At 34.8% G+C, this 13128-nt stretch overlaps 1 pseudogene; it reads left to right on the top strand.

Annotated features, from left to right (window-relative positions):
* Positions 1–13128, top strand: part of LOC131856463 (ATPase family AAA domain-containing protein At1g05910-like) — an 84437-nt pseudogene that overhangs the window by 28718 nt on the left and 42591 nt on the right.

Here is a 13128-nt window from a genome sequence, read left to right as displayed (position 1 = left end):
CCTGAGTCCATGTAGCCTGTTATCACATGACTGAGTATAATGACACACCAAAAATGTTTGCATTTTATGTAGTTTCACCTGCACATTACCACATGTTAGCATATCATACATACATAGAGATATCACAATTGCATCACATCTTGCACACAACACAGGTTAGCACATTTTATATTTTCATCATGTAAATTATTATTTGCATTATCATATTCATTTGCATTTCATACATCCACAATTGCATTTGCATAAACATATAAAACATAAAAGAACAAAAATATGGCATTTCATCATGTACATATTTGCATCCATATCATAAGCATCACATAAAAACATACATCACATAGGTACACATGTATATAGCTACCGTAAGGATGAATCATCTCATATATATATCAAAATCATAAGTGTCATGATACAATGATTTCAAAATCATATGGCTAGAATCACCCAAAGTTGTCATCATACAAAACTGGTGGTATTATGGTACTAATTTAAAAGCCTTGTGCACAAAAGCTTCAATTAATGCTTTCCATGAGAAAGATCCTCAAGTATACACTAGTGGTTATAACTTTGTCATAGATTTTGATTCTCTAAAATTAGAGAAGCATGATTTCTTGGAAGCTATGTCTACTATTACTCCTGTTGCCCATAGAGGTAGAATAGTATAGTCAAGGCCATTGTCCCCAGTAATAGCTCCATGCTTATAAGGACATCTAAAAATAATCAGTTATTATGTTTTTGAGATCTTCTAGGTAGTGGCCAAAGGTGATAAAAAGATTCGATGAATGACAGTTCTTGCAATCTTGCCAAGTTACATGGATTTCCCTATGGTTCTCCCATTCCGTTTGTTTATAGACCAAGACTTCTACTTTGCGGGAAGGAGGGTTTTGTCTTGGTACAGTTAGAAAATGCTTTCATAGATGTTTACACATCTATAACATGAGTCTATTTTTTACAACTTTTGAATTGGTTGGCTTGTAAGCTAGCTAAATTTCTAAAGGATCCTATATGTGTACTTTTCTTGCCAGGATCATATTGGCCCTGCAGTTTTACACAAATTAGAGAGGTTCCATGTGCATTGTCTTGGACTTCCATCACTTTTGTCTGACCCAAGTGCATGGAACCCTTAGGAAGCACTACTACACATTATGGGAGAAGCAAGGATGACTACTCCTATCTTGTATCTGCCTCAACTTCAACTTTGGTGGGAGACAGTGTGTATATCAATACATTAATATACTTGATACTTTTAAAGTTCTATACCTTTGGGATTTCCTGTGATATATTTGAAATCATTTTGTTTTTATTGCTAGAGCTTCCTAAAATGAGTAAATATCTGATTTTGTCTATTTCACTGAGCTTCATTGGCCCACAATCATTTAAGACTTGTTCTACTAGCTATATTGGAATAATTGTCATCAAACCTTTCTTTATTACTTCTTGCAACCTCCACTTTTCCATCTAATGAATTGGATGGAGAAGCTACATCCTTGTTTGGTCGTCGCTATATGTATGTATCAACAACATCATTGTCTTGGTTTTTGTATTTTCATTGCTTAGTTTGTTCAAGATTATTCTTAGGCATGTGAATCCATTGTGTATAGTATTGTGTACCAAGTACCTTGTTAGCTTCTGACTCTATATAAATTGAATTTTTCATTGAATTCAGTTTACATGAATTTGATGGTGTTTGGTACACCTTGAATGCATTATAAATTTTATTTTGGTTCAGTATAATAGAAGGTAAAATCCCAAGACACCAATTGAATTTACCTGCTAATCAATCCAATAGATCCTAGTTTTTATAGCAGATTAAGTCACAAACTCGTATAATATTAAACCTGGGTGCCACTAATTAATAAGAGCTGACCTAAATGGATTACAGTCTTTTGCTTTACGTGTAGTTACCAAGTAGAAAAACCAGGTTCCGATGACAGGTGTAGATTCATCTCGCAACTGGTTGATGGTGTTCTTACTATCCCTGATCAAAGAGTGGTAATTCCTCCTAAAAATAATGTTTCTAATCCTAAACTACAAAAGGTACCAAAAGCAACAAGAGGACCAAGTGAAACTGAGCAATGTTCCAAGGCAGAAGCAGAGGAGCATGTTATTCGATGACTTCGAATATGTCTTTGGGATGTTTGTAGTAGGTTTTATAGTGATGCATCAATCATTATTTGATTCATTTGGTGAGGATGTATTTACCAAGTGAAAATTAATTTTGAGTACTTATATGTATCCACATCTAATGTCCAGACTTCTATATGAAAAACGGTTTAGTGTCTTCCATTACTCTGTCATAAATGAAGGCACTCCTGACTATATTCAATAGTTCAAAATCCAATGGATATCACTACTTTACTGTAGTGTGTAGATAACAGGCGTTACTTGACATGCTCAACATTCCTGCAAGATGTGGAACTAATTTGAGCCAATGCAAAAGTGAGCATGAATGGGCATGCCTATGATCCTAGCAGCTTTATGGGGTTGAACAAAAATTTGTTTCCCATTCATTCCTAATAATAACTACGATTAGTTTTGCATAATATGCATATAATGGTGATTATTAAAATGGAGCTCAAATTTACAGCAGAGCATATGCACTAAGGGATGCGGTATGGTTAAATGTGCAAATAGAGACATACACTTATTTAAGTTGAAATGTTTTATGTTAGGTAGTAAGAATTTAGTGTTCACTTTGCTAATCCTTGTCTTACGCATAATTAGGTTGTTGGCATGCTTTCTCAAATGGATCCTACACTAGTTGCCTTTTGTTATAAAATTGATTCTTAGGGTGGGCCAACTTGTTTGTTAGAGGATTCGACTACAAATTTTCCTTCAAATCCTACTTCTCAACCAGTTCATATTAAAAGAGCAAGTGAATTCTTACGCAATGTTCAGCCTGATATGAATGTATCTCAAAGTTACAAGTGCTTGAAGCGCTCAAAGCATAATAGTGATCCTAATCAAGGTGGAATTATGCCTTGCACCATGCCACTTGTAATCCTTTTTTTATTTTTGATATTCAAAATTAGAAGCACAATTCTATTGAAATTCTTAGAAATTTTTATTTTCTACAAGTGAATTTGTGGTTGGGAACTCTGATCCATTTGTTGAGGACAGATCACAAGTCACGAAGATTGATAATCTTAGGCACAATACTCTAAAAAATTAATGCCCTCATGGTAGTTTGACAAATGAGGCACTTAAAGGTGTGCAACAATGTGAGGCAAATAATCAAGAAGAAATAATGAATCATCCGGAACACAAATAAGAAATCACTTGGTAGAACAGATTGAATCAATAGAACATAATTTTGTGAAATGTACTAAAAAAATTTGAATTTCATCCTATGATGTCACAATCAGTGACAAATCCAATGACACTTATCAAAAACATCTTATAGTATCACCCATTCTTATCATTCAAGTGTCATGCGTAACATTTTAGAGAATTAAATTAAAGCTCTCTATAATGGTTAATGGTGGATAATGTACATATAGATTTATCATTTGCTTATATAGCTATCTCTCATTTCACACCAACATCAAAGAGATTAAATGTTTCCATAGAGTACATTTTTTTATATAAGTTTTTATTTCTTTGGGTAGCCTATAATTTTCAGAATGGAAATCATGGATTTCATTTAAACACAACTTCTTGATTTCTGTATACATCTGAAACATTTCTTAGAACTTGTAAATTTCTTAAAATTGATTAATATCTAATCTAAATTTTCATATTTGTTGTAAGGCAGTCTTCAGTATGTATTATAGAGTAATCCATGTACAAACAAGTTTTATAAATTACAACTTTGACAGATAAACATATTCAAGCTCACAATTTCAGGCTATTGAAATTATACATATGAATTTCGGTTCTGATCATCTGTCACAAAATCAAAAGCTTTTCAGTTTTTGGAGGTTTTGTGTTTATCTAGTGAATCAAAAATTTTCTTGTAGAAAAGTAGAAAGCATTTTTAAATATTGCTAATTTATATTTTAAGGATATGAGATTGAAACATGCTCACCAATGTGAAGCATCCACAGAACCTGCTACAACAATCAGATATTGTTTCTAAACACATAAAAATATTTATGTATGTTGAAGATAGATAACATGACTAGGTCACACGCATGACCTTAGCATGTCATGGCCACACAAAAATAAAGGTGAAGATGAAGATTAATCTGATGATATAAACTTAAACTAGAAGGAATGTGCAAAACTATTTAGAATGAAAATTCATCTACAAGAGAACTTCATCATTTGTTTTCATGAATTGAATGGGAATGCTCATGGCGAATGAATTTTGTACAATAACAATAAATATCAAAATAAACAAATAATATAATTTACAAGCTGCTTTCAATTATTCTCACATTTAGTAATGTTTTATCTAATAAGTTGTACATGTTGGCTCTTCAACAAGAAGGTTCATTTTTATCTACATTCCTTCCTCATTTTGTTCTAGGCCATTCAATACACATAATTTACCATAATAACTATTTTTTTGTGGGATTAGAAATTTTAGCCTTGAATTAAATTGAAGTGGTTTTTCTTCTATGAAATTGGTTCACATATCTGATCAACTTATTGTTTAGGATGTCATTATTCAAATATTTAAATTAAAATATGAAATTCTGATTATTTTGTATAAATTAGATTATTTGTTACAATATGGAATATCTCTTTTCACTTTCGTATTAGTATAATATATTTAAGAGGTGACTAGCTCTTACATTTATGATCATTAAATATATATTTATGTTGGTCATTCATGTATTTATATTAGGCATGGTTAATTTAAAATGGATTAAAATATTTTACTTTTAAGTAAAAATAATCCATAGTATTTTAGGACACCTAAAATTGTCCTCTCTAATTAAATAAATATCTTTATTTATTTAATTACTTTAGCCTAATTCTTCTATTAATTAAATAAATCTTTATTTATTTAATTAATTCATTTATCCTCTTCTAACCTTATTTCTCATTTAAATAAATATCTTTATTTATTTAGATTGTCCTTTTTCCTAAACTAAATAAATATCGTATTTATGTAATTCGTCCCACTTCCTCCATTAATTAAAAAAATCTTTATTTATTTAATTAATTCATTATCCTTTTCTACCTATGATACATGTCATTCATCTCTTAATTCCTACACTACCTACCCTCTCATTATTTTATTATTTCATCTACCTACCCTCTAATCTTAGCCAACCATTTATCTTTTACACCTCTCAATCTAATCCCTTGATTTCTTATAGTGTCTTCTATATAAGGAGATGTTTTCTTCATTATCAAACCCGACTCGACTACTCTAGCATTCAAACTTTCATATGCAATGAAGCCTACTTGCAACCACATTTCCATTCTTTGTTGAGCCCTTGTGCACACATAAAATGTGAGAGAAAATATATCAAGCAAGATCAATGGGGATATGAAGAATGGAGATACAAACCCTATTGGACATGTGATGGTATAATCTTTGTGATTTCATTTGATTTGCATTGTCTTAGGTAATCTTCATATGTTATTGCGGATCTTTGTTGTTGTTAGGCTAGGGTTTTGTGGTTGAATCCATTTAGTCTTTCAATATTGTTGTTTCCATTTTCGCCATATACATTTTGGCACGCCCGGTGGGACCCTTGTCCCTTTTGCATTTAACATATTTTGTTGCAGATTTTGTGTTTTTCAAGTTGCAAATCTGACATTTCCGACAATATTTTGACATTTTCGTGTTTGCGCATTTAGAGATAGCGTTTCTGAATTTCTATCGTGTTTGTGATATCTGGACTCGTTTCTGCGTCTTCAACACTAGTTTTATTTTTTTTTGATGACTACAGGTCGCATTTGTGTTCCAAAATCGCGTCTGTGAAGCCTTCAGGTGCGTCTGTGTTTGGTAATCACGTATGTGTCCCAAAGACGTGTCTGTGTCAGGTCTAGGCACGTATGCATTTTTCTGTAGCATTTGTGCTAGGTGAAATCGTGTCTATGTTTCAGCTTTTGCATTTCGGTTTGTTATCCAGTTTTGGGGTTTTTATTTCATCATTCAGATTTCAGATTTGGTTTATATTAAGCTAACATCTTCTGATCTAGCTAACAAAATTGGTACAACTTGTCTTGAAAGCAAAATCATTTTGTCGAAGACCCCTATTTTACAGTCTTTTGGATCTAAATTTTACCTAACTTGTGTGCTTGCACGGAGGGGTGATCATTTGAAACAATCCAAATTACTAACAAAACTTTGTTGTAGGACCTTGACAAGGTTTCTTCTTTTGATCTTTATTGTGTTCCTTGTTCTCATAGATTATCAAACACTTCAATTGGTGCACTAAAATTGAACCAGTGTCTTTTGTGCCTTGGACAAAAGGCTCTTTTTGTTTCAACTTTAGAAGGCCTGTCTCCTCATGTGGTCATTAGGACTACTAGTGAGGAGAGAAGTACCCAAGTGGTAGCGAGGAAAAGCCATCCTCTTGTGAACCACTATAAACAACTCTATCCATGGTGAAAGCCATGGGTAACGCGTGTTGATTACTTCATACCGACACTATAACTCCCCACAAACCTATTTGGTCAAATTTATTTGATCAGTTGTAGGGCGTAACCCCTACTGGCTGGGAACCTTCTGTATTTATAGAGCTAAAAGTGCCGCATGTATGGCCACACGAGCGGATGCCCTTACTAGCACCTTTTTGTTTTAGAAAGCCAAAATCCTTCTAGTTGTTGGGTGAGGAGGTCACACCTCTAGAGTGACCCACACACATATGGTTCTTAGTAGAGATACAAAGTTTGCCAAGGGGAGTTTTCGTGGGGATTGATGCTTGGCTGCCCCAAAGAAGTGAGTGCCGAGGGTGGAGCCAGTGCGGTCAATCATCTAAGTATCCACTCTAAATAGCGTAGCCTTGAGCGAAACCCCATGTGGGATCAACAACTATTGTCCTATCCAACCATAGGAATTGTGCTTGTCTTATTTTGAACTATCAAACACTCAAGACCGAACATCAAAACATTGTGTCTCTTGTGTCTTCAAGTGTATGCAAAACATTTTTACATCAAACAACACACTTTTCTTTGAGTCATTTTGAGTCTAAACACATACAAAGATTGAGTCTTCATCAACATTGTGTCCTCTTGTCATGAAAAACAATCAATAATTCAGATTGGGTCACAACAAAACAACTTCATGAATTGGAAAAATTGCACTCGGCTTTTCAGAAACGCACCCATGTCTGACAAAATCGCATCTATGCCATATAAACGCATCTGTGAATGGCAAAGATGCGTCTATGTTCTCTTGAGCAAAATTGCATTTACAAAATCTCATAAATGCATTTGTGTCTAATAGAACCACGTCTGTGTCATTTAAGCGTGTCTATGAAGTATACAGGCACGTTTGTGTTCAGAATTGGAAAACTTTATAGCCCAGCAAACAAGAGCAGTTAGTTTAAGACTTATTGAGCTTCCTAGGTTATCCAATGCTAAGGACCAACCACCAAAGCAATTGGATATCCAAAGGCATGCTCAAAATTTGGACACAAGGAAACCCCGTGTCAAATTTGGGGGCAACACATTAGAAAAAACTCATGACATGCTTATAGAGTATGGTATACATGGAAAAAGTAGATATTACATTCCTCACCATGACTCTTTGCCAAGTGGTCCCTATACGCAACATCATTATAGACCTCCTCCATATGAACATGTGTATGATCAATACCATCCATAAATGCAACATGCTCCTCGACCCGGTGGTTCAGGCATGGGGTATGGTCCAAGAAGTTGATCTCTACTTAAGAAAAATTTGGAGCAGCAAATTAAGGGCTTACAAAAGAAAATGGAGGACACAAATACACCAAAGCCAACTTACACAATGATAGACATATGTCCCTATCCATTTGACAAGAGCATTCCAATGCCGCCATTTCCTACACATTTCATGACGCCTAGGTTTGATAAGTACAGAGGAAAAGGAGATCCTAAGGCACATATAAGATAGATTTTCATAGCTTGCATTGAGGTAGTAGCAAAAGAGACATATTTGATGAGATTATTCCCATAGAGCTTAGGTGATCAAGCTATGGAATGGTTCTCCCAACTCCCACCTAGAATTAAGTCATGGGGTAACTTAGCAAAGGCATTTATCCAACATTTATCATACAACTTAGAGACAGACATATCATTCACTACTTTCTGTAACACCAAACAAAAGGATGGAGAATCTTTTACATCATTTTTAAAAAGATGGAGGAGTCTAGCCAACAGATTCTCTTGTGAAATTCCACAAAAACAAATGGTAGAGATGTTCACCCAGAATGTCAACAAAGACATTGGTTATGACTTAAGAAAAGTTTTTTTGTCCACTTTCAAGGACGTCATTGAAAAAGACTTAGCAATAGAGAGGGTCCTAATTGAACAAGGAGTTGTCAAAATATTCAAAGAAAACAAAGAGGACTATAAAGGAAAAGACAAGCCAAGATTTTGGAGTAAAAACAAGAACACACTCAATGATGGTGTTGTGGATGCCAATACAGTGTGACCTAAAATCATTTTTTCTGGATCAAGCTCTACAAACAATTAGGTGAATACTCAAACAACTTCAAAGTCATGAAGGAAGTACACCCCACTGGGAGAACCACTAGAATCAGTTTTCAAGAAGCTAGTGGCAAACAAAATAATAACAATTACATATTTGCCTCCATATGAGCCAAAGGTCAAACCAAATTGGTGGAATGATGATGAATATTGTGAATTTCATAAAAGCAAACGTCATAAAACACAAAATTGTCATCGACTGAAGAACATCATACAAGATCTTATTGATAGAGGTGACATTGAGATTGAAGGACACTCATCCAATCAAGAACATGAAATATTTAAAGAGCCATTTCCAAAACATGACAAGGGAAAAGATAAAGCCACAAATGACCAAACCAACTATACCAGAGCATCTTATAACTATGATTCAACTATCAATCACATTTCGATGGACAATTATGTCTCTAACATTATCATCAAGGACAAAACGCCTGAGAATTCTACCCAAAGACCCAAAATTGTCCTAAAAGTAATTGGATCTTCTTCTAAACCTACCTTTGAATGTAATGTTATAACTCATTGAGGTAAATTCACCTTGCAAGGTGCTCCAGCTAAAACCAGCACTTCCTCATAAACCAAGCCCAAGTATGACCTTGTAGAATAGTTAGGGAAGACACCCATGTTTATCTCCATCATTGAGCTCTTGCACATATCCACTGCACATAAAGCCATTCTTGACAAAATCTTGAGAGATACTTTTGTTCCTACTGATCTGAACGTGGACCAGTTTCAAGCCATGGTGGAATACCTTTTTGTTCCACACTCCCTTACATTTGCAGAAGCTGACAATGCCTCCATGAGCCAACCACATAATGCACCTTTACACATCGAGGCCTTCCTACACAAACATTGAATCAAGCGAGTCCTGATAGATGGAGGAGTAGGTCTAAACATATGTACTTTGAACACAATAATATAATGGGGATATTCTGATAAAGCCATGAATGCTACAAACAAAATTACAATCAAGGCATATGATGATGAAGAGCATTCATCCAAAGGCATAGTCACCTTACCTCTCAGAGTTGGGCCAGTTACAAAGGATGTGGTTTGTGAAGTCCTAGACTTGGATCTCACATAAAACATATTGCTAGGACATCCTTGGATTCATGAAATGAGGGCAGTCCCATCTACATACCACCAATGCATTAAGTTTTCTCACAATGGAGTTGAAATAACAGTTAATGCTGATCCTAATCCATTTATATACTGCAATAACTTGAGACAAAAAATTGAGATGATTATTCCAAGTAATAGGGAAGTTGTCCCTTATTCTACATACATTGATCTTGAATCATTAAAACCTTCGACATCAAAACAAGGTGAGCTTAAATAGAAATATTAGGAAAAGGTCATGGGTGAATACACTTTGAATCAAACCATGTGCTTACATCAATTTATAAGTTCGCCAAAAGAATATGGATGACCACATCCTTCTACATGGGTATCTATCATTACACTCAAATGGGATCCTACTATCTTCCAAAGATGGGGTGAAATGGAAGAAAAAGACTTATACAAAATGCTTTACAAATACACTAAAAATGATACACAGGATCACATCAGCATACCATGTGAAAAATGTGGCAAAGGATTCAAGATCCTAAAAAAATTTGGGTATGCTGGTAAAATTCCTCTTGGCTTAAGAAAGGAAGCTATCATTCAACCTTTGCAACCAGAATTGACATTCAAAAAGGAACGCTCAAAAGGACTTGGTTTCATGTCTTCCAAGGTAAATACTCAAAAGACAGAATAAGCATTACAAATCAAAGCTGCCAAAAATTAACAAGAGAACCGCTATTCCACAGACTCCAATTAATGGGAATGGGGTTTAGACAAATCCTCCGATGACTATGATCTCACTGAGACATTCAGAGAACTAGGTGAACCCACAGAAAAATAGGAATTTTATAGAAAATTCAAAGTTGCTCAAGAAACAACCCCTGAGGATCCCACGCAGTCCTTGCCTCTAGGTTCTAGGTCGAAATCACAAAGAATGACGACACCTATGCCGGAATGCGCTACTAGTGATGATAATTTGGATTCATTCACAATCGAGACAAATGAGGAGAGTGCCAATGATGTCCTTGACAACTACCTTGACATACTTGAATATAACTGCATTTTCACCCTTAGTCCCATTAACTTTGAAAACATCAAAGGCCTTCCCCTTGTTCATCACCAACTTATTGATTGGGACCATGATCTGATTAAGGATCTATGACTGATTACATAAAAATGCTAACATTACAATTCTTAACAAATTGAAATTAGCATATACATAAATGTTTAATTACAAATAAATTGATGTGATGAAATAGAAAAATTAGAGAGGAAGAGAAAGGAGACACAAACAACAAGATTTGATTACGAAGTTCGCCACAAGGTGACTACGTCTCTGGGTCTGCCCAACTCGGTGAGACCAATCCAATTATGCTCCAAAAATGAGCTTACAAAGAGTTACAAAGTCACTCCTATCCGCACAATGCCACTTTTCGAAGTGCGGGAGTGAAACACCAAAATCTACAATAGCTTCATCTCTCTTCACCACTTGCAAATTAAAAAAACTTAGAAAACACTTAGCCAAAATTTCTTCTCCAATCTCTTGACTAATTTCTCAAATTCACTTACAAAAATTATCTCCCCCATCAAATGTCCAACCTACCCCTTTTTATACACATTTATTCACCAATATGGGTTAAAACCATATTATACCCATATCTCCCATTACAAGTAAAAATCAAAATATCTCCCTATTATAATTTCAATTATCTTTTATGGGAGGTTATTCCACTTTTTAGGGATCAAATAATAAGGGAGATAAAATAAAAAAATGTTTAAGGGCCTTATATTTAGGAAACCAATCCCCATTTATTCTCTCCATCATCCATAAGATAGCATGGTCTTTTATTTTAAAAGAGAGATATCATTAAATAAGCGAGGTCCCACGTTGAAAAGGGACACTTCTTTTCTTAGTGTATTTTATTTTTGTTTTATATATTTTGTTATTTGATTTATTTATTTTTTTATATAAAACAGTAAAACGATTCCTTTTCCCAATTATGACTTGCCACATGCAGAGGCAAGATGATATCGAGTGTCAAGTGCTGATTGGTCGTTGTGATGATTGGATGATGACTAGGTGTTGACGATACGATGATGTGTCAAATCAAGATGGAGCCAAGTGTCAACTTCTACTTTGCTATTCAAACAAACATGTCATGATGTTGACTATGTATACCACATCATCATGTTGACCTGCCACATCATCATTTTGACAAAGTTTGACCAAATGTTGGCCAAAATTTGACTTTGAATAACTTCCACATCTAAACTCCATGTTTGATGAAACAAGTTGTGTTGGAAAGCTCTTGTCGAGCTCTTCAAAATGATGCCAAATTTGATGACTTTTGGCAACTTTTATTTTTGACCCTTTTTTTTATTGCCTTAGGTACTTAGTTTGACCCAAACTTTTCCTAAGCACCATTTCCACATACAAACTCTATTTCATTCGAAATGAGTTGTGTTGGAGTCAATATTCCAAAATCTTTATACTAGAGAAAAAATCAGGAGCATTGGAGTAACATGAAAATTCATTGAAAATGATCCTCCGGATCACACCTCCCCACTGAAGGACTTTTGGACCTCCAAAAGTTATATCTATACTGACATACAGTGAGGACATGACCTCCCCACTTTCCTTGTGTCATCTTTGCATCTTCGTACCTGACTCACAATCAAGATTAAGACTGAAAAAATATTGTTGATGATAGACATCATGAGATCACTCCCATATGCCTCTACATTAATTGTTGTAGCCACTAAACAATAACCACTGCCTAGTATCAAACTAAGCAACAATGCAAATCCAAAAGTGAACAAATCAATAGAAAAATGGTCTTTCACCTCATGAACATTTTTACTAGAAGGATCTCGATTATCCTTGCTTTCATTTTCTATCTCCACAAGCTGTCTTGTTGGCATATCCTACAACATTTGTTCATCAGTAGCCTTGACCACCTCTGTATCCTGCCTCGAAACACTTGAACTAACAGACATGAGAGTCAAATCCTTACTTGCATTAATCATCCTCTTTAGTTGTCCTATATTCACAAAAGAACAATCAGTCTTAAATCTATGAGAATGTGCAATATACTGCAAGCCATCTTTACACAGATGATAATGATTCTTCTCTCGATAGAAAATAGCCTTTTGATCAAATACATAAGGGCTTCTAAGCACTATTCCATAGATATCCAATGGAACCACATCGAATTGTACCTCATCTACAAACTTGCTTGTGATCGTGAATTGTAAGGTGCACTGCCTTGTTATTTGCAACTTACCATTCTCACAAATCCAACCTAGTTGATAGGGTCTCTTATGCGGTGTGGTTTTTAATCCCAATTTTTTGACACTTTCAAAAATCAAGTTAACTTGAGAACCACTATCTATGAGTGCATCAATTTTCACATTCTTAGCGATAACCCTTACATGAAAAAGTTCATTTCTCTTTGGATCTTCAAA

This window comes from Cryptomeria japonica, chromosome 7, assembly GCF_030272615.1.
Source record: "Cryptomeria japonica chromosome 7, Sugi_1.0, whole genome shotgun sequence".
NCBI lineage: Eukaryota > Viridiplantae > Streptophyta > Pinopsida > Cupressales > Cupressaceae > Cryptomeria > Cryptomeria japonica.
The sequence above is the reverse complement of the archived record's forward strand: the minus strand, read 5'-3'. Positions and strand labels throughout refer to the sequence as shown.